This window comes from Camelus dromedarius, chromosome 2 (assembly GCF_036321535.1).
Source record: "Camelus dromedarius isolate mCamDro1 chromosome 2, mCamDro1.pat, whole genome shotgun sequence".
NCBI lineage: Eukaryota > Metazoa > Chordata > Mammalia > Artiodactyla > Camelidae > Camelus > Camelus dromedarius.
Window position 1 is genome coordinate 45,918,145 of NC_087437.1, and position 24,180 is coordinate 45,942,324.

The window sequence follows — 24,180 nt, forward strand, 5'->3', positions numbered from 1 at the left end:
CTTGCATCCAGATACACCACTTGATTCAGTAAATTTACTGAAATTTAGTTTCTCTGTTCTTCATTCAACAAATACTTAGTGAATGCTAATGTAAGCCTGGCACTGTTCTAGGCCCTGCATGCTGTAATAATATAGAAATCCATTAATACAAAGAATGATACTGTGCGGAACAGGCCTCACAGCCAAATTTTGGGTTACATCCTATTTCTTACCGAATCCCTACCATAAAAAGCTGTAAGAAGGGTGTGGAGGCTGTGGTAAAGGAGCACCGCCACAACACATTTCCTCCTCTAACAGTGTGGATTCGTACTGTGCTGCATGTCTGCCCAGCCTCATCACTTACTTGTGTTAAGTGGTAGGTTCGAAAGGGCTGCAATCTCTTCCCCACCAACTGAACCATGAAGCTGTCAGTCTTGCAGTCTTTATTTCCTAAAGAGAAATATTCAAGGCTGCAAGCAATGGCAGCCTTCTTCACCACATATATGGAAACAAGTAACACAGAGCCCTGGCACTACTGAACTGATTCAATCTTATGCCCGATCTGTTAGCTACATGAGAAGTAAGAGGTAGCTAGCTGAGCAACAGAAGTGAAATTCTGTATAGAGAGATTTCCAGGATATACCTGGTACAAATTCCATACCCGCTGCACTCTGAGGACACAAAAGAACGAACAGAGATTTAGGGAGTGGAGATCTAGAGAATAAAGACACATCATTTGTGTTTAATAACTGCAAGTAATCCACACTCGTTTGCTCCTCCTAACCACATGAATCATTGCTGTGGATACATTAGAAGAACTCAAGTACAAGATGACTGGGCTTTCCTTCTTCCTGAAACTGTATATGAGCCATCACCGTGCTTCTGCCAGGGAGAGGAACCTAGGTCGAGGCAGAATTGCTGAGTAAACACGGCTACTACCCCCAGGCTCTTCCATCATCCCTTTCCCCAGACTAGTCTCCTTACTGAGCACTCCAATACTTAGCACTAGTCTACCAATGAAGCTTTCTGCCTTGACAACCTTCTCCTCCCTCCTCTCAGCCTCACCTGACACCCTACAATCTAAAACCAACTGAGCCTGCTGCGCTCCTCAAGCAGTACTTGTACCCTAGGTTTTCTACACTACGTTTCCCACCCTCCATTGCCAAGAAATACATTTCATCCCTCAGAGCCAGGCAGATGAGAAGCTTAACAATCTGACATAAAGAAATGTTAAAGAGTAACAACGCCTTAATGCTCTGCTTTCCAAAGAAATTACAACAAATGCGTAAGGAAATATGTTACCTTAACTCATTGTTTCTTAAATTTGAGTAATATCAAGTATCTTCTATAAGAAAAATCTTGGTCCCAAGAGTTATCTGTTTTATTGTATTATGTTACATATATATATATATACATATAAAGTAGGCATAGTCTTTATCTGACAGCATTTCTGCTATAAAATGAGAAACAAAAAACAAAAGCAAAACAAACAAAAAAACCCTATCAATACCAAGGTACCTAATATAAAATGTCAACTACAGGATTAAAATAAACAGAAACAGTCTTCCTTTGTTACAGAGTGGCCACTCAGATGGTCTAAAATGTTAGACTATCACATGGACAGAAAAACCTTCACAATTTAAAATTTCTTGTGGCGAAATTACTAACCCAGAATATACCCAGAGATTTTCTATGTCACTCACTTTGTGATCTAACGCATGAAAAAAAAAGTGATACAAAGTGGAATACCTGAAGACAAACAAATATTTGAAAAGGCAGGTGTTTTCATATCCTTCAGTTTAGCATTCCTAATACAGTCTTGCAGGAAATGGTCAATAATGATCTGAACAATTACACTACTTGTACACTACATAAAATGCAAGTCTATTTCAGCACAGATATAGGTCAGGTTTTCATTTACTTGCAACTTGTGTAACACCAACATAATTTAATCTTCAAAAGCAGATACACGTAGTTAGCTTAGGAATTTTTAAAATATTATATGGCATTTTAATACAAATAGGCATCTTAGAACAACTTTATAAATAATTCATTATACATTAGGATGAATATAATCACATGTCTACCCAGGCTGGCAAGAACAGAATAAAATAAAGCACTTAAAAAAATAATAATAATGATAGGCCAAGGCACAAATGAATATTGGGGGGGGGGGACTGTATTACCTAGAGGACAATAAATGGGCATAAAACTGTATTTGTAGGGGGAGGTGGGAGAGTACCTGACTAAGCTAGAAGGTTTAGGCCTGTGGTTCTTCAAAACTTGCTGCACATTAAGTCACCTGGGGTATGTTTAAAAAACCTGCTGTCCATGTTGCACCCCATACTAATTAAACTAGACTGTAGAGGTGGAAGCTGGACGGCAGCATTTTTAAAAGATTTCTAGGTGAATACAATGCAGAGCAAAGTTTGGGAAGCCTTTGTTTACCCAACTGAAGGCATTCTGATAATCTGTGCAAAAGGGGAAGACTGAGAAGAAGCAGATCTTCAGATCACCTACAAAGTATTCAAAATCCATGTGCCCTTTCTGTGTTTCCTAGGGCGGCCGAAACAAAGTGCCACAAACACGGGCTTAAAACAACATAAATTTATTTGTGGAGGCTAGCAGTTTGCAATCAGGTCGTTGGCAGGGCCATGCACTCTCCAGTGAATGCCTCTAGAGGAAGATCCTTCCTTGCCTGCTCCAGCTCTGGGTAATAGCAGCATAACTCCAATCTCTGCCTCCATCTTCATACGGCCATCTTCTCACTGTGTCTGTCTTCAAACACCATTCTCCTCCAGGTTGTCAAATGCCATTCTCCATAACAGAAGACAGCAGTATGACATCTGTGTTCAAATTTCCCTCTTTTTCAATGACATCAGTCACAGTGGAAAAAGGAACCACACTAATGACTTCATCATAATTACATCTGCAAAGACCTTACTTCCAAATAAGGTCACATTCACAAGTACCAGGGGTTACAACTTCAACATATCTTTCAGGGGATGTAATTCAACCTGTAGCAGTTAGCTTTCAAAACTCACCTATAAATCAACTAAAAAATGGGGTGATATGTGGTTTAATGTAGGACTCCAGCTTAGAGAGAACTCAAATGTCACACTTTTTCAGAGCTTAAAAGGACAAGAGATTTGAAAGTACTTTAAACAGAGCATCCATCCTCTTGCATCTCCTCAGCAGCTAGACCACTCCATTATTAAACAATAAAGGTTAAAAAAATAAACTAGATTCAAGCTAGTTTCTTCTTGCCTTGGCTGCCAAACTTCTTTTTCAAGGCACTCCTTCAGCGAAGTCCAAAATTCTTTAGCCTGACAATGAAGTTCCTTCCAAATTATAGCTCATATCCCTTCCCACACCTTTACAATCAAGCCAAATTGGGCAGCACTGTCAAACTGTGTCCCTATATTAGTTTCCTAGGGCTGCCAAAACAAAGCACCACAAACAACGTGGCTCACAGCAGACTCACTGCCTTACAGTTTTGGTAGTCAGGAGTCCAAACATCAAGATACTGGCAAGGCGAAGCTCCTTCTGAAGGTACTAAGGAAGGATCTCGCCTAGCCTCCTTGGCTCCTGGGTGCGTTCTCTGCCGCCTTGCCACGTCTCCCTGCGGCTCTTCACGCTGTTTTCCCTCTGTGCTGTGTCCAAATTTCCTATTTTTATAAGGATACCAGTCATACTGGATTAGGGCCTATTCTAATAACCTGATTTTAACATAGCTATGTCTGTAAAGACCCTATTTCCAAATAAAGTTATACACAGTCTGAGGTACTGGGGGTTTGGACGCCAACTTATTTCGGAGGACACTATTCAGCCCCTAACAGTGATTCAGCCTGGGGTTAGTAAGCATGGATGCCATCACTTCACCCTTCCAAAAGTGCAGAAGGCAGCTGCAGACTATGGTTAAAAAAGCTTTTTTCCCTGACCTTCACTTCTCTTTCTAGCTTGGCTATCAGGTAATCCCCTTAAAACAAAATTCAAAACAACACTAATTACTGTTAACTGTGACGGTATCAAGAGGAAGGGAACAATTGATTTAAATGACTTTATGTCTCTAATGTATCACTGTTCAGAATTTAATCATGCTTCCCTCTCCCTGCAGTGGAGTTACTCATCCCCACCCCAACAACTTGGGCCCTGGCTGTGTGACATGCTTTGGCACATAGCAGACAGAAATTGAGTAGATGAGCCATCCAGTCACAGCTTTCAGAGGGATGACAAGCATCTGTCAGTTCCCTTACTCTTTCCTTCCGCCACAAGAATGAGCATGTCTCACATGGGGTCTGCTCCAAAAGCCTCCAATCCCAAATGAGAAGACACAGAAGAGAGGCACAGCCAACCCACATCTATGTGTAAAATATATGAAAAATAAGTCTTTGTAAAGTAGTGAAATTATCTGTAGTCATAAAGAAAACTACTATACTTTACAGCGGTATTTGGACTGCATATATCCCTATGGGATGTAACCTAGGGACAAAAAAGAATCATGAAGAAAGTTTAAACTGCTTTCTGTAGTCTTATTATAGTAATATCATTAGCATTATTAATGTGAACTTTTTATATAAATTTAGACGAAGCAAACAAGAAATTATGTTATATCCATTACAGTAAAAAATTTCAGGAAGAAAAAAAGTACAAATAGAGAAGCAGTAAAAACCTTTCGTCGTCTCCTCATGGTCCAGTGCTGTCCTCCCCGGGCCGACCACCTGAAGGACCTCAGCAGTGCACCAGGAGTGTATGTGAAAGGGCCATGGGTCACCTCATCCCAGAGAACAATTTTTCTTGGTGGTAAATAACTTTGATCATTTTACTTTTATAAAAACCTCCTATCTGATGGAACTGAATGCAGAAACGTAAAATTAATGTTTGTAATATAATGATGTCTTTTCAGTAAAATTCACACAATACAAATCAAACTTTAAAATTCTAAAGTAATCTTAAATTTGAACTGAAATATAAGCAGGAATTTGCGATTTATTTCTCTTACTAAAAATACACATCTCCTTGTTCTGAAGAGGCCTAGCAGCAGTTAATGACAACCTAGCAGTAAAAAGCGCACCATGCTTTGATTGTAGTCTCTAAATAAACACTTCCCGCTAAAATAGGAGCCAGTACGCTTTGAAGGGATGGCCAATTTCAGGGCTGAAGCAGGAAACCTGGAACATCTTGCTGCCCAGGAAAGCACGGAAATAACAGAAAATCACTTGAGTCATGTCAAAAGGAGATAGGAACTGCAATACACTAAACACCTAGAAAACAGTCCTTAATCCATGAGATTATAAAAGTTAATTTTCACATCACTGGTCACCTTGAGAGGTTACTAGGGTATCACCAACTCATTAGTCTAAAAGTTGATAACTGTAACAACTCAGGCACATCCCTACTTTTGCTCTGCAAATTCTATTTCAGAATATTCCAATACCTGATTAGGAACAGTCCTTCTTTACACAATTCCAGCTAACGAATGCAAAAACAATGATATAATTTAGAAAATAACCATTTTTCTCTCCCTAAGAAAATAATGAATCTAGGTAACAATCATTAATGAGTGCTAAGCCCACTAGGGGAAAAGCTGATGTGGAATTTTATAACCAACAGGGAATTAGGCTAACTGCAACTGAACCCACTAGTCAGTTTCAACACCACTGGAAGTGAGACAACCAGATGGCTGATGCCTCATAGTGTGATGTAAAAGGAAAAAGAAAGCTACACGATCAAAGAATTAAAAGTGAATTTAACCAAGCCTCCTAAACTACCGCTTTATAGGAATTACAAGAAGACAGTGGAATGTGTTAGTAGTACCACAAGGACGTGATTAGCCAAATCCAGATGTAGGAAATTTGATGGGACAAATAAATCAATTACTTCTACCAATAAGTAGAAGAGACTTAAATTGAGCAACCAAAAGTAGCGTGTAGACGTTATTTGGATTCTGTTTAAAACCTACCATCTGAAAACGTCATCTGGGAGACAAAAGAAAGCTTTTAATTCCCTTTACCTCTTCCAGTTTCTCATAAGGTTTCTATCTTTTCTAGACCACTGTAACTCATGAAGCCTGACTTTCTTCCATGTCAGTGAACAGGAAGGGCAGGGGATGCTGTACGGACGAGGGCAGTGAGTACAGAGACAAGACAATGGCTGTTATGTCACATTCCACACGTATCCCAGTTCTCTGATCCTTATGTTGTCTGAAGATTAAGATCCTGATTGGAACATGAAATTGGGGCTTGACTCTGCTTTCTCTGGAAAGTAAGCAACTCGAGAGACGATGACTCGGTATAAATTCATCTAGACGTATTTCAAGGGTTTTCATCAGATTTACTATCAAACTGCTGATCAATTTACTGTTTCTCAAGTACAGGTATTACAATAGTTTCTTCCTTCACCATGAGGCAAAGGCATGCTTGGTGCTCAATAAGTAGTTCTGAACAAACGAAACCCTGAGGCACAACTGTGAGAGAGTGAGAGTGCTTTTCTCCTCATTACTCTCAACCCCATCTCTTTCTTGGAGCAGAAAGAAAGGCATTTCGGGAAAAGAGAATACTGTCTACACCCACAGACACCAACTTCAGAATCAGTTTGATTTACCCCTAGAATATTAATATTAAGGAAATGTTAGTAAGCTTTCTTAGTGAAATAGTGAAACTCTTTGATTACTACTTGGTAATCAGGTATTTAATTTTTGTTTTTATCTCAATTACATAACTAAAAAGTGTCTTTGGAGGCAGAATTTTCCTACACAATTCTCTGAGCCAATAAAAGGAAAAAGAAATATTCTTTCAAAAAAGTATCAAGTTCTGTTTGGACCACTGATCTCAAGAACACCCAATCTCAGTTAAAATACCTATAGGTACAATGAGTTATTGTTATAATTAAAGTGTTATATATAAAATGTATTATAATTAATACATATTAAGTTAGAAACAACAAGCATTTGAACCAAGTTATATATATTTTTAAGACTAAAATTGTTCCCACAAATCATACCTATTTTCACTCTACTGCAAGGCTTCTCAGCATTTTACAGGTATTCTACTGACCTAAAAGCCCAAAGTATAAATTATAATAAATGTAATACAAATCAGGAAAAAGTACTGTTTTCTCTGGGCCTGCTGATATAAAATAACCGTTAATTGATATAACTGATAGGATATAAAATATTAAGAATCATAAGCTTCAAAGTTGAAAGGAACAAGAGATTTCTCCCCTCTCGTTTTAGGTTGCCCAGATCAATGAAAACCTCAAAGGAATTACATGTAAATACACAATCATCTTCTGCTTCGAAATTGGTTAATAAAACTAGAAGGGATGACTATAGCACTAGGTATGCACATTATGCAATACTGAACCCACGAAAACAGTGACTGCAAAACAGAGATGAGTACAAAGCATCTGCTACTTTCAAAACTACACAGAAATTTGGGTTGGGAGAGGAAGAGCAAGGAGATGAAGCAAAGACAAGCCTCCATCCCTTCACTCTCTGGTTACTAGATCAGGTGTCTTAGGGTTATGTAACGTAGGAAAGGTTTTCAGTCTGTTCACGGCCAGTAGGTAAGAGTCTGGAATTATTTCCCTTTCAACTGTTCTGTATCTAAGAAGCACATTGTGCTGAAACTCAAGACTTCCAGAACTAAAAGAATGTTCCTGCTCTTCCATTATGTAATGGAAATAGGTTCACCTCTTTTTTCTGTCCCTCCTTAAATTAGTGGTAAAGGAAGCTTTCAGGAAAATATTAACAATAACAACAAAAAAGATAGTTAGAAGTAACAGCAGCAAATGAAAGCACTCATTTCAAAATTAATTTCTTATTTCCACAGACCACTACTCTGAAGAAACAATACTGGAACATACAATGTGTGGGATAGGTGAGATTTTTCAAACACTGTGGTGACTCTATTAACAAATATTCTAAGAATGACAGCTTATTCACATTCATTAAAAAATGCAAGTTACCTGAGAGCAGACACTTAATCTTTATAATTCACTACTATTATGCCAGAAATGTAGTCCTATTCATAAAGGTACTCAATTATTATTTGTTGAAAAAAACGAATAAAGCTCCTTTCTTTATAAACTAGTCAGTAGTATATTAAAAAAACCAAAAACTCATCTTCAATGATGATTAAAATTCAATGTTCCTCTCATCTACTTTTCTTTTCTTTTCTTTTCTTTTAATGGAGGTACTAGGGGTTGAATCCAGGACCTCATGCATGCTAAGCATGTGCTCTATCACTGAGCTATATACCCTCTCCTCATCCACTCCTATCCTGATCTCTATTACCCTCTGAATTACAAATACAATAACTTTTATTGCCATTTATCTTTTTGGGTGGGGGGACACTGAAGAAAGAAAAATTCCCAAATTCCAATTTCCAGCCCACCAGTGACGCCTGCTTAGTGTGGTATATCAAAATCACCTGTGGAAACTTCTTCAAAGTAATGTCATAAACTGTGAGAACCCTGAAAAGTCCTAAGTTTAAGCAAGTCAGAGGTATAGACCAAGCATGTCTATTTTATCAAGTTCCTCAGATCATACCAACCATGGCTTACATCACCGTACATCAAAAATTTCTCATCTTTAAATCCTGTAACTGTGAAACAAAACAAAACACATGTACACCTTCTTTTCTATTGTAAACTCCTTATATCTTTGCTCTATTCAGTTCCTAACTAAACAGGCTGTCATGATCATGTCAAGTTGCTCATGCTTCTCAGCATCCTCCATCCAACATCATCCTCCATCCAACATCATTCTCCTGAACTGTATCTGTTCTCCCTCCATTTTCATGCAAGTCTGATAAGACCTTTCAACAACAAACACTATGATTTTGACATTTAACTCAAGTCGTCTTGACAATTCCCATTCCAACACTGTAACTTATATGAATACCAAACCGTGAAACCATGTTGGTGACTAAACTCATTTTGCCCCTCTGAGCCATTTGGCAATCATTTTATTACATTTTTAACTTAGCTAATCAAATTTGGCATCATGGCTTTTCTAAAAATTTAACTTCTCTTGAAGGACCCTATCTCACCAAAAGCCCCTCAATCTCAGGTGACTTCACTCCTTTGGTAAAAGTTAACACCCTTGATTTTTTTACTCATTTAAAAAAATCTTTATCTTTATTCATCCTATTATTTTGTGTTGACTCTCTGAAGAAGTAGCAGAAAAAGATACAAAAGAGAAAAAATTGTCTCTACCATAGAATCTGTTCGGTCTATTAGATATACTATCATGTTATTAGTAAAATCATTAGCTCTTTATATAGAAATTTAATACAGTGACCAACAAAAGCAGCTGTTCTCTGCTCCAGTAATAAGCACCTATAAATACAGATGGAAAAATTAGAGCAAAAAAACTATTAAATATTTACAAAAGAAATTAACAAAAAAGGCACAGAATTTGTGACTAAACATAATATTCTATTGAAAAATACAAAGATCTGAGCAAAGGAAAGGCTGGATGATTGTGCAAACTTGTGCTGACACAAGTGACTATTCACCCACTAGTGGAAATATAAGTAGGTCCACATGTTTTACTGTAGACAAAAATAAATTCCAAAATATTTAACACTTAAATATTTTAAGCACATAAATGTGTATGTATGTTTGTGTGTATGTATGTGTGTACATGTACATATATACTTCACATACACATCTTAACAAAACATTGAAGCTACACATCCAGTCCTGAGACCAGGAAAAAATCTTTTAAACCAAGACTGGAAACAAAAACTGTGTAAGATAGTTATATCTGAGTACATAAGGATGCACTACTTATCAAGGAAATACATATCAAAGTAACAAGGAGTAAAATTACAGTCATTAAAACTGGTAAAAATTTAAAAGATCTAGAATGTCTAATTATGGCAGGAATATGGGGAAAAGTTATTCCCATATAATGTAAGTGGAAATGTGAAGAATTTTTTTTGGGAAACAACCTGGTAACTTTTAATGAAAGTAAAAATATTAGACTGGGACATAAGAATTTGACCTTTTTGTTGGGGGGGTGTTTTAAAATGGTCACACAGTTACAATGTCATGTAGTTCAACTCATACAAATACTCTACAACCTAGAGAAATAAAAGCACAAGTTCCTAAGGATGTTTAAGAAAACTGTTTTTTAGCGACACAAAAAGGGGGGAAAAAAAGAAATAAAGTGAATGCCATTAAAAGGAGAGTACCAAAACAAGATTGTAGTACATTCATAATTGAATTACAGAGTCATTAAAAGCAATGAACTGATGGGGGAGGAAGCAAAGGAAAGGGTACACTACAAAAAGTGTAATCATATTCATGCATTTAAGCAAAAGAATATGTGTATGTGTATAAAGAAGAAAAAAATTGTTAAAATTTTGCTTTTGATTTTTATGGACTCCAAATAACTGTTACTAATCACCTCCAAATTCAACAATTCTTCACACTCCTTCATTACCCTTCATTACTTCATACCACTTGCCATTGCTAGCATTTGAGAAAAGTGAAAGTAAGTCTTTAAAACTTCCAACACTTGACTTCCTGACTCTATCTACTATCTTCTCCTATCTCTTTTACTAATATTGCTTCCTGCCCTAAGAATTTGACTTTTGAGCCTTCTGATCTTCATGCTAGTCCTCCAACCAAGGATCTCACCCACACTGAAGAATACCATCTCTCCCATTACATGCAGCTGTGTAACACACCCCTCATCCTTCCCACGCCAGACATTCCAGTGCCAGCTGACTGATGTGCAAATCTCTATGTCCCGTTGGGCACCATCCCTCAGCACTGTCCAAGGCAAGTTATGCCCTATGCTTCCAAATGTTGTTCTTCTCTTGCCCAGAACTATCACCAATTCTACCACTCACAACAGTTTATTATCATGTTTGACTTAACTTCCGATCTCAGCTTTTACCTAAAATCTTTTAAATTCTATCTTCTATTAGCTATACAATACGATTTTCAGCCATGCCTTCCTTTTTGCAATATCTATTATCTGTATTACTACAACAGCCTCCTTGTCTCCCAGGTCTCTTCAAATTATCTTCGGATACCCAGGCATAAAATACAACCCTGACTATGCCATACATACTCATCACTACCTGTTAGCTTCCACAGTCCCTCTAAACTGTTTAGCTAGGGATTTAAGCTCTCCTTCTCTATTCTATGGTATCAAAGTATTCATCTAACTGTACAGCATCTTCCTTGAATCTACTCTCCCTCAGGTGAATATATTTGGATCATTCTAACATCTCCAAATTCTCACATTCCTGCTTTTTAGTTCTTTGTTTCAACAAGTGTTGAAATTCTTCTACCTTTTTCAAATGTCATCTCCTTATGAAGCCTATTTAAATACCAAAGTTGATGCTTTCTCCTGTCCTCCTGTACCCCAAAATATAGCGGGTTTTTTAAAAACTCTTTCCAAAACTAAGCAATAGTAAAAAGATCATTAGATTAGATATTAGAGTGTTGACATTTTCTTTCAAATGCTACTCTTTTTAACAGTAAGACATTAAATGAAATCATTTAACTTCCCTGCACCCCAGTTTCTCATTCTAAAAAACAGAAGTAAAATCTAATCAACAAACTTCACAGATAGATAGGAAAGCATGGAAAACCAATTTATATTTTAAGTAGTAACACTTAAAATTTATTTCATCACCTTTTATTGAGCATATTTGTTTTTTTCCAAACACTACCTAATTATAAGCACTTAAAAAGCAGCCTGTACTTCATATCTGAGTGCCCAATACGTACCAGCTATTCAAATATATACATATTTATAACCTTCTTAAGTCATAAAATACAGTTCTCATGCATAAGAAACATAATCAAAGTACAATTTATATAGTATCCCTTGGTCAAATGAAACATCTATAACCTGTTTCCCCACAGATATCTTTTCAAGAAAACTACTGTCAGGTAATATTTCTATATCTCTGACTTAGTTCACCTGAAACACAATTAGTTAACTGGCAGGTGAGTAGGGACCCTATAAAATGGATGATAAACTGCTAAACAGCCAAAGAATTTCAAACACACACACACAAACACACACATATATAATATATACATAAGTGATGTAAGCTGTGACTGTGATGGTGGTCTCCTGTCAAATCCAATAAATTTATTCACCATTCACAGTTGAGCATTAGTGCTTCAGTTTACCCTAAAATTCTAAAAATGGCATCATGATTATTTCAGTGACATGAAACAACAGATTTTTTAAAAATATACAGGAGAAGCACGTTAATTTTCTTTGCTGAAAGATTTTTTCCTCTTTTACAAAAAGCAAAATTAATGATGAACAATGTTTATAAAAAATTTTTTTAGTGGAAATGACACTAGTCCTACAGAAACCTGTAAATCATGAATTTACTAAAAGAACTTGAAAGTCCTTGAGTCACCCTTGGAAACCACAAAAGCCTATATCTTGTCAAACCAGAAAACAAGATAGCTACCTAAAACTACTAAGGTTTTATCTAAAAGACATAGGAATCAACTTTAAGACGTTCTCACTAGCCAAAAATGGGACAATTTGAGCATCGATGCAAAAAATAACTCAATAATCTAAAGCACAAATGTGTTTAAATCCATGGGTGCACAGGATAAGGCATTTTATTGCAATCATGTCATACTGCTGGCTAATATTTCTTGGCATTTTGTTATTTCACAAAAAAATTGCTCTCATATCTGGTATCACATCTGCTCTTAGATCTCATTCAACACTCTTATACATATCTAGTTGTAATTCACTTTTAAAATCTACATTTAAGATGCCATAAATCATCCCTGTTATGAATTTTAATCTTTTGTTGCTATAGTGCCTGGTAAGGTGACAGTGATTACTGATAAGAAACCTGTTACTAAGATTTTAACTCTTAAAAATAATGGTCAAATGCCAAGAAGTAGCAGCAACAAAATTAAAAAAGTCTCAAGTTATTGGGCTATATTATGGATTAAAACAGGTATGGGTTAAAAAGGAAAATGAGTATTAGGAGTGATGAACAGCAGCTGATGGGAGTAGCAAACCACTTTCTGTGTTCATCTAAAAAAGAAAAAAGAAAAAAAAAAGCTCACCCTGTATGTGATGTTGCCGAGTTCCATAACAAACATCAGGCAGCAGGATGTACTAGAAAGAGTCCTGGACTGAGTCAGGAGACCTCTGTTCTAGCCCAAGGCCTTAGTTTCCTCATCTGTAAAATGAGGGTGCTGAATTAGATAATCTCAAAGGGCTCCTCTAGCTTCAACATTGAGGGATTCTAAACATGAATTTAGGAAGAAGCAATAAAATGTAGGATTTTTTTTAACAGTGCAGCTTAACTGTTAACACTGCAAACAGCAGGTGGAACAGGGATGAAAACAATTTTCACAAATTCTGAACTGCAAAAAGCAATTACTTTACAACTTCTGACTACTAGGAAGGTTTTTATGATATACCAGCCTTAGTAAGCAGCATTATTATCTAAACTAGACTGGTAAGGAGTGACCAAATTATGACCTAAAAGAACCTATTCACCTTTGTTTGGCCAGCCAGCCAGCCCAAATAAATCTAGAAAATAGTACAGGAAAAACTTTAGGCTAGTAATTACTTCAGTTGATAAAGTGCCTCATAACTGTTCCCGATTAACTAACTGAATAAAGAGGAAAATGATAAGAAAAATGATTAAACAATTATTTCATGTTAATATGCAATAAAACAATAATTATGCCTGTGATATCCTTCTTTGTTAATGAACATATTTTCCCTATGCATAATACTTTTTTTTCTGGTTAGCTCTCAAAATAGAACTTGACTTATTCTGACAACAAGGCTAACTGAAATAAATGACTCCCCTACCCCCTTCAGTGACACACAAAAATATAAAAAAGAAGAACATCTTTGTGTTCAAGTTTTCTATATTGAAAGAAATCAAGCTTCTATCAGTAACAAATAACAAAAAGGTTCTGATGCCTCAAAAACTGGTGGTTTTCTAACTGTAATTTCCTAAATATAGGCAAATAATTGTTTGGTCCTAGCTAATCCTCCAGGGTCCAATAAACTGAATTTTACGCTTTAAGTTCATAGATCAGCTGATGTTACACTTCGTATTAATTTATTTTTTGTTTATGGTGATGCTGTTGTTCTCACCTGGCAGACTTTTAAAAATCTAGGGATATGAGAAACAATAAGCCTACCTCTACAATCTATCAAAATAAACAAGTCTCTACAAATCTATAAAAGAATCTATCAAAAATCTACCATTTAAAAGGATGTAATCTATATCTTTTTAAGGATGTAAAGATACAATGAAACGCTCAATGGAAAAAAACTTGTTTTTAAAGTTTATGCAAATTACCTAGCTACTATAAAATAACTTGGCATACACAATTCCGTTAATTATTCATTTGAACATTTCACCTTGGCAATATGGTACCTGATATGTTATTTAGAATCACTAATAAAATTTCTCTCTGGTTGGTAAAAACAAAGGCAAAAATAAAGCAGTTTTGATGGTAATGAAATTTGTTCTTGTCTATTCTTAAAATGGCTGTGATATCCATGTATCCCTCAGACAGAAAAATCTGTGAAACTAAATTTTCCTTCACATTAAATGTATTTCCCATTTTAATCTGGGTATTTTGATTTACAATCCTAATGAGCTGATTAAAATAACCTTACACTTTAATGGCAACAACAGAAATCAGGATGGAAATGCAAAGCATATTTTAGGGCACTATTTTGAGCATGAGCTGTTTTCAGCAATTTTCTCCAACTACCTTACTTCCCTCCTGACTTTTTCAGAGACACAAATTAACGTTAAGCTCATTTACTAATAAAAATACTATTACTAATGTTAAGATACTGTAAGCAGTATTGTTTTTAGCCAATATCATACAGATGTAAACCAGCTCCCTCAAAAATTCAGAACTGAATGACTAAACTACTGCATTGGGTAAACTAGTCTTCTCCTTTAGGAAGGCTCTGGTACCAAGATCAGTAGTTAAAGGAGAATTTAATGTTTAAATAACTATTTGGTATGTCCCCAGAAGCCCACTGGATTGTTCCCCACTAAATTTCTATCTGTAGAACATAAACACATTTGTAATTCTTTCTACCACTTATAAAAATTAGTGAACAGCTGATTTTCTCAAAGACCAAAATGCTTCATTTAGATATCAGTAATACAGAAATCTTACAATAATACAAATGGCTAGAGCTGCATACCACATAGCAGCACATTTGCTTTGAGAAAGTAATCACAGAAATGGTCATTCTTTTTATTATTGCAATACAACTAGAAAGGTAAAAAGACAAAAAAAACAAAAGTAAGTCCAAATCTGACTATTTTGGGGTCACCAGAAAATAACAAGTCATTATAGTATCAATTAATTTTATATTAATTTTTTACTTTCTAAAATACATTTAATTGCTTATTTTGTTGAAAGTTTTCATTTCAGGATTGGAGAAGAAAAACTGCCAATGAAAAGAAACTGAGATGATCAAATTAATTATTAAAAATGTCATTTCATAATTACAATTTATAATTTAATATTTCATTTTTCTCTCATCTTTACCCTTACAACTTATTCTGATATACATATATAAAAAATATATACTACACAATTCAGCCTATCAAAATATATTTCCTAAGAGTAAACTGAGGATAAAAAATGAATTAGTAGCTGAGAATGGCTATACTTAATATTTGATATTTTATAAATACATTTTAATACTTTAATAGTACTACACTTGTCTTTCAAAACTATAAAACTACAAAATTCTGAAATTATCATTTGCCTTTTAATCTATTAAACTCATTAACATGTCATTACCATATTCCTAAAATACAGATTATTTTTAAAAACAAATGCTAATCATTCAATCTCGGTAACATTTTAGCATAAAAATCCTCTTTTGAAAGAGGAATGCAACACACTAAAAAATGTGTCCTAAACCATATTTCATAAATGACAACTGGTCGATTAAAAGAATGGAAAGAGAATCTAATAATTTTCTCTAGTAGCATTTTCAAAACTTGTTCAAAATAAGCAACCCCAGGGGTTCCATCTCTCACTAATCATACTTGACTCTGAGCATGCCCTAATTATGTATCCACTCCCTCAGAATTTATGTAGTATAAATCATCTTAGTGAGGCTTTGCTATATCACTTTGAAGTAATCTAATCTTTTTGGTCTTCCCACTTTTATTGCTTATTTGTATTTCTGTATCTTTCTGCATCCTAAACAGTTCAGAGCTCAGTGGCACAGGGAGAAAAACATCACTGATAAACCCTTTAAACTATTTTCAAATTTAAAGAAATATCAATTTTTATGAAAGCCAGTAAAAACAACATATTAACAGCAGGAAACTGGTTTAGAGAAATACTGCTACTAGAATTTTTTATAATGTTTTATTATAAAAATTTCAAACATTCAGAAAAATTGAAAGAATTTTAAAGAATATTCACATAGCTGCCACCAAGACTTTAAAATTAATACTTCTATTTGTTTTACCACATCTATTAATTAACCTTCATTTTTCAAGTTTTCAAAAGAAGTTACAGACATCAGTATACTTCCCCCATATCTACTTCAGATTGCCTATCATTAACTATAATATGTGGTTTTTAGTATGTGGTTTTTCTTTTAAAGAAAAAATTTACACAAAATACAAGGAAAACTTACAAGGTGTACCATTCAATGAGTTCTGACCGATGCTTATATTCAAGTAACCCAAATCCCTAACAGGACACAGGATGTTACCATCACCCTAGAAAGTTCCCACATGCCCCTTCCCACTTAATGCCTTTCCCAACACCCACGCACGCATCCATTTCTAAACCCTGTCAATTACTTTTCCCCTCAACAGTAACTAGTTCTTCCTCCCCCACCGCAATACACAATAGATAAAAATGTGCCCCTTTTTAGTAATCTTATTAATGGGATTATACATTTTGTCCTGTTTTATGTAAGGCTACATTCACTCAGCATAATGTTTCAGGTATTCAAACTGCTTCAGGTACCAATTGCTAGCTCCTTTCTATTGCTCAGTAGTATTTTGTTACACAAATGCAGCACAATTTGTCCATTTATTCTGAACTGTTTCCAGTTTAGGGTCAGCCCCCACATTTGGCAGAGTTCCTACACAGAGTTTGGTACTCTACTTCTGTGGTTCTTTCCTTTCTGAGATTTCCTCCCTCTTTCTCCTGCTGGACTTCCTTACTCTATGGCGGCTGTTGGAGTTCTAAACTCTGTCCTCAGATTCCTCAAACCAGTTAAGATTGCGAACAAGCCAACAGGAGCCTGCCCTCAGGCAAAACACCAAACACCCAAGGCCATTCCCTTTAAGAAACCACTCCAGTCCAGTTTCTACTTGTTTTTGTTTGCTCTACAGTGTCCTCATAAGTGTTTTCACGTGCCGTCCAGAAACTATAGTCACTATTTGTGGGAAGATTCACCCAACAGGAGCCACTATTCCATTTTTTGAATCATAACTGCCACCTATTCTTAAGAACATACATATTCAAGACTGTAATTGACATACCTCCTTTTTCAAGTTTTTTTTTTTCCCCTCAAGAGCTTGACTGAGCCAGTCCCTTTTAATCAAATGTACCAAATTAAACCAGGAAAAGTAGGCCGCTGGGAGCTGGATCCTATAATGCTGTGTATGAACCAACACAAGTCCCAAGCTGATCCCAAGATGTGTATGCAGCACACACCCAAACAGGCAAAGGTTCTGAGAACTGAAGATGTGAGTCACTGTCAGGGCCCCACGCTAACCTTGGGGCTGCGCATGAGCAGACCCAGAGCAGCAGAGCAAAGGCTCTCAACACTGAACTCACAGTGGAACCACTGCCCATGCCACAGAGAGACAGAACTTTCATTCAGAGTCTAACCACGCTAACTGCCTGCTTTAACTAAATAAAATAAAAAATTTTTAATTAAAAAAAATCAACATTCTCCTGAGAGGATACAATAAAAAATTACTCAGCATATAGAGAATCAAGAAAATCTTGAATAATTCTCAAAGAAAAAGACAATAACAGATGCCAATCTCAACGTAACCCAGATGTGAGAATTATCAAACAAAGATGTTAAAGCAGCTATTTCATCCATCCTCCATGACGTAAAGGTACACACTTGAAATGACAGGAAAGACAGAAGTTCTCAGAAGTAGAAAGTATAAAAACCTTATGAATGAAAAATCTAGGGAAAAAATGATTTGACAACAAAGTGTAGACAAAGAAGAGTATATACTGAATAAATGATCTTCCTAAATAAGTGATTAACATCAATCGATGAGAGTAAAAATCTAATGTTAATAAAAGAAAGTTTTCCTGACAGTTGGTATCTTTAGCGCTTAACTGTAATGGGCGTTAAAAAAAAAAACCTTAGAGATCTCTAGCCAAGATGTTTGAATTCTTTTTTCTATCTCTTCCTAAGGTACTATGAAAGCACTCATGACTCACCCCTGAAGAATACTGAAATTCCATACAATCTGGATGACACAGAATGTAAAAGAATGCTGGACTGTTAAGTGAGGAGGTCTGGAGCTGAACTCTGACAAAGTAGGTGATGTGGCACCACTTCTCTAGGCCTTAGGTCCTCATGTGAACAATGAATAATGGCAACTATTCAGCTTTGTAATATAGTTCCATGATCTAATTTTAGGAACTCTCCGAGGGTCATTCCAGTTTCCCCAGATCAAAGTTCTTCACTGCTCTAATTACTTGTTTCTGGCAGTCAGGGAGAATCTTTAGGTCAGGGAGCTGTGACCAGCAAGGTATAGAACAACACTGCCAACAGAAATGCAATGCAAGCCACAGTGCCAATGCTAGTCAAGTAGTTAATTTTGATTTTCTAGTAGCCACATGACAAATTTAAAAAGGGGGCAATTGATTCTAATAATGTATTTTTATTTAACTCAATATATCTAAATATTATCATTCCTTGAAATCGGTATAAAATTGAGATTTTACTTTTTTAAGTTGTCTTTAAAATCCACCATACATTTTATATATATATAGCACATTTCAGTTATAACTACTCATATTTCAGGTGCTCAACAGCTACATATCATTAGTGGCCACAACACTACCGACTGCAGGTATAGAGGAGGGAGGAGGAAGGCAAGGTAAGGGGAGGCAATGGCAAGGCAATAACGAAAAGGCCCAGGGTATGAACTATCTGCCTTTCATAGATGTACACACGAAACTGTACGCCAGTGACGGTGGTGACAGTTAGGAGACCTGCCCTGCTACAGGCAGAAGGACGAATCAGAGAAAGTCTGAATTTCAAATAAATTTCCACCTCTACGACTGGTAAAAACTACAATGAAAGAGGGGAAAAAAAGCTAGACTTACGTATTATTTCAAAATAAATGCATTATTAACAAGTATTTACTTTTATAAAAAGCCACTGTCTATTCTATCCTATCCACAATTAGGGGGAGAAAGTGTGTAAGGAATATATTAAAGGACTTTATAAAGCAAACAATGTTCAATTCAGATGATTTGCTGTGACTTATTTAGATTCCAAAATTTTAGCCAAAATATAAAATCCCTCCTTTGAGTGAAAACAACAAAAAGCTTAAGTAAATTTATCATACCACAACCTCTAGATATTTTTTAATGGATATAATTTCTTTTTGTTTCTTAATGGACTCTATAACAATTCTATTCCTTCGTTTTTCCTCATGTAAAATAAAGGGCAAGAACTGCTCCCTGTGAGAACCCAGGCTCCGACCCCAGTTCCATCATGCCACAGTTCCTATCTTTCCCACATTAGCAGTACAGACACAGTCTCAGAAGACGGAACAGAACTGTGGAAACAAGCCTTGGTTCAGACTTCAGACACTACAATATATTATCTAGGTGATTATAAACAGGAATGATGGCTCCTCATCTATAAAACAGAGATATTAACAGCCTCACAGAGTGACAGAGACATTTAAATAAGATACCTACTATTTCAGAACATTCAATCATTTTTTCATTTTTGGTCTGATTTTACTTACTTTTCCATTTATCAAAAATCATTAAAAACTAGTCAAAATGTCTTTTGGTATCTCCTACACATTTAAAATATTTCTATGTAATCTAAACTCACAAACCCTTATGCTCTAATACATTTTTTTAAAATATCAGATTAAAATGGACTAATAATGACCCCATCAAACATTTGACTGGAAATGAATGTCAGATGCTTCTTTACATAGAGAGAGTGTATGTTGAAGGAAGAAAATCAGCATCTTTACTTAAAAAAATTCTCTGTACAAGAGGAAAACAGTAATCACAGAGTGGGAGAAAAAAATAGGCATTATGAAGGAACTCTGTTCCAATGAATCAGGAGAAAAATCAAAAGATACGACTAAAATTAACTGGCTTACAGAAAAGAACATGAAGGAACAGTATCTGTTAAATCTGGAAATTCCTGTCTTTTACATACCAACCTTCAGTATGTTTGTTTCTCTTTGGAGCAAAAAATTAAAAACTGAGTTAAAAAAAAAGCATTATTATCCACTAGAAAGATGATGGATCGATGAAAGAAAGGAAGGAAAAAAGGGGTGGGGGGGAAGAGACTCCAAATGGCTTCAATACACACATGAAATACACAATGGTTTCAATTTTCATATTTGGCTATATGGCTAATATTAGACCAGGTAGCCCAAACCTAAACATGTCAGAACCTATTAAGACTGAATTTAACATAATATGGACAGTTTGAGAAGTTGGAGAAACTTAAAAATAAAGCCAGATAATAATCAATGACAGGACACATTTTGTTTTAACATTATACCCTTCTTATGTGGGGGTATAAGCCCCTGTTCTCACTCCATTCAGGGTTCCTTGAGACAAAAAGAGAGCTATGTTTTACTTCTGGTTGCATGGCGCCTATACTAAGAACTTGTAAAACAGACTACAAAATTATTTGAAGCATGAAGATCAATTTTTATATAGTAACAGCAACTCACCATAACAAGTTCTACTATTACATTTAACCTAAAGATTAAACCTATATAAGAATCCAAACTTGATTTGCCTTCAAAATGATACCACAATCAGTCAGATTCCATTTTAGACAGTTATATCAGCCTAACATTCCATAACAAACATCCAATGGTAAAGATACATGCATTCAGTTAAATGCAGCTCCACTGTGTATGTACTCTGCTCTTGAGTTTATCAAGTGTTTTGTTTATAACAGAAGATAAATCATACATTTTCAAAGAGATACTTGCTCAGACATATGCAAAGGCATAGACCCCTTTGGAAGAAATTCAGCCTGTAGCTATTTTCAGCTCCATCCATTAAAGGAAAAAAATCCTAAGGACTAAGAGAGTTTTTCAATGTTAACCCTCTTACTATTGAGTTGAAAATTAGTTCTCCAGAGGCATAAATTCTCAACCAAAATAAATACTTTACACAATTCTATCTATATGGCTATGCCATTTATTCTTCCCATTTAGTAATACCACTTCAAAACTCACAGGATAGTGAAAGACAGATGATAAATAATGACAATGAACTTTTCTACAGTGAACAGGACAAATTAATTTATACAAGACATGCTTGAGAAGTGGAGAGCAAAAGGGAGCAGATCACTCCTCCTCAATATACACCAACACTGCTTCTTGGGAGCTACCTTTTGGTAGGGTTACAGCTCTAGGGTCTTATTCTTAGTCTAGCAAGCCATAATTTTCTTTTATCAGTTCTCTTGGGATAATCAAGTTCTAGGAGAACAGATGTTAACAAAATCAATTTATGAATGAGAACAATGATTTACTAATTTACACTAAGAAATGTAGTTGTCAGTAAACCAGAATATTCATCGATGCAACAGAGGCTGGCAATGCCCAGCCCACATCCTCTGATGTCTCAATTTTCCTTAAGAATTAGGCCACTTCTTACTGCAACAGGGTCATCTCTGGCCACAGTTAGGGCAGTAGTATTAAGGAGCTGATGTCTTGCCCTTCCTAAAGCGTATCTCCACCCATAAGGAAAGGAGTTAGTGGACAAATTACCCCAGCTTTCTTGCCCCTGGAGTGGAACAACTGAGAGGCATGCTCTGTACTGGCTCCCGAAAGTCCCCACATGATATGAGTCCCAACTGTCTAAACAGTAACCTACTCTTTAAGGCATCCTATACTGGCCTCCTTATTTTCCTTTTCTTATTTCCCCACAGGAACTTCCTAGGCTCACCTTTCAAATAAAAATATTATAATCAAGGGTCTGATTCCATGGGAATCAAGCCTGAGACAACTGGTCAGCATAGTTCTATCCTTAGTAGGAAAATCTTGTTAAATTTAGAAGTTGTGGGACAACTGTAGAATTAGAACAGGAGGCGTAAAAGGACTGGTCAACAAAGTTGATAGGCACAGAAAAAGATACAAATGAGAACTATAGCGAGATACCAGTTCTCACCTATCAGATTAAATATATATATATCCCAAAAGTTCTGATATACACTGTTTGCCAAGTGGGAAAACAGGTACCTTCAGACATCGCTGGAAGAAATATAACATGACATAATGCCCACAGAAGAGAATTTTGGCAAACTGCCTCAAAATTGCATGTGTATTTATGCTGACATCTAAAACTTCCATTCTTCAAACAGCTATGCTACATCTATGTAATGGACTACTATGCAGCTATTAAAAAGAATGAGAACCAGCACCATCCACTACTATAAGGTGACCTTCAAAATGTTCAGTATTTATTGTATATACATAGGTTTGCTTGTATTTTTTAAAATAGCAATCTAGTTAAACTTGGTTACCTATAAAAGAAGAAATGAAGAATATATACTGCTTTGAAGTAATATCAGTTTTATATATAATTATAAAACAAGATTAAATCAAGATATTTTAATCCTATATATTAAAAATGAACAAATGGACCTGATTCTATACCACTGGTAGAAAAATCTGTATTACTGGTAAATAAAGGAAAGAATCAAGAATTTGGTATGTCTTTCCTGTGCAAATTGTGCCAAAGAGTAACCAAGTACCTGGTGAGGGAAGTTTCTCTTTATAGAAATATTACAGATAGTAAGTTACAAAAGATGACCTAGCCAAATCATTATTAATGGTCACCTAATATCACAAACAGAGACAAGCATATATTATATGCCCCTTCATGGAATTACTTAGCACCACCTACAAAATATTCTGCCACTCTAACCACCCCCCATAAAATAATGCAAAAAATCTGGATCAGATAAGCTTTTAAATCTAACCATCAGTTAACAAAAAATTCAAGGGAAAGAGAGGCATTTTACAATAAGGATGCAATTAATATAGAATGAAGAAGCCTTACAAGACAAATTAAAGGGGAAAAATATAATAAAGAAGTAAAAGCATAAGCTTGAACATAGCAACCAATTGTAATGTATGGATTTTGTTGTCAACTTGTAAAACCTCAAACTAAATGGACATATGGTAATATTAAGAAATTACTGTCATTACCTCATATCCATTATTAGAAGGCCCACTATACAAAAAACAAAACAAAAAACCCCAAAGCCAAACCAAACACCTCACACCACCACCACCACCACACACACACACACACAGTCAAAAACCCTCACAGAAAATAACAAGTATTGGCAAGAATGTAGATAAATCAGAACCCTGTCTGTGCACCACTGCTGGGAATGTAAAATGATGCAGCCCTGCAAAGGAAACGGTACAGAGATTCCTCGACAAAGTACAACTAGAACTATCATATGACCCAGTAATCTCACTTCTGGTTATTTATTCAAAAGAACTGAAAGCAGGATTTCGAAGAGGTATAGGCACACCAGTGTTTATTGCAGCGTTATTCATAATAGCCAAAGATGGCAGCAACCCAAAAGTTCACTGATAAATGAATAAAGAAGTTATGGTATATACATATACAATGGAAAACTATTCAGCCTTTAAAAAGTAGAAAATCCTGTCATAAGCTACAACACAGATGAACCTAGAGAACATTACTCTAAGTGAAATAAGCCAATCACAAAAGACAGATAATGTATGACTGCACTTATATAAGTCATCTAAAGAAGCCGAACTCATGAAAACAAAAAGTCGTCATTTCCAGTGACTGAGGAGAGGGAGAAATGGGAGATTTTCGTTCAAAGGAGTATAGCTTCAGTTTTGCAAGATTAAAAAGTTCTAAAGATCTGCTGTACAAAAACATAAACATATTTAGTACTACACTCTAGTGTACTCACCGCAC

General features: G+C 35.7%; 1 protein-coding gene across 7 annotated transcripts in view; it reads right to left on the minus strand.

The window, feature by feature from the left end:
• TBL1XR1 (TBL1X/Y related 1) overlaps nucleotides 1–24,180 on the minus strand; it is a 155,573-nt gene that overhangs the window by 52,607 nt on the left and 78,786 nt on the right. For 2 of the 7 annotated variants that reach the window (XM_031451400.2, XM_064492897.1), the window contains exon 3: nucleotides 13,057–13,172. The exons of the other annotated variants lie outside the window; for them this stretch is intronic. The gene's annotated coding sequence lies outside the window, so the exon portion shown is untranslated. The remainder of the gene's footprint in view (nucleotides 1–13,056; nucleotides 13,173–24,180) is intronic. 7 annotated transcript variants of the gene reach the window in all.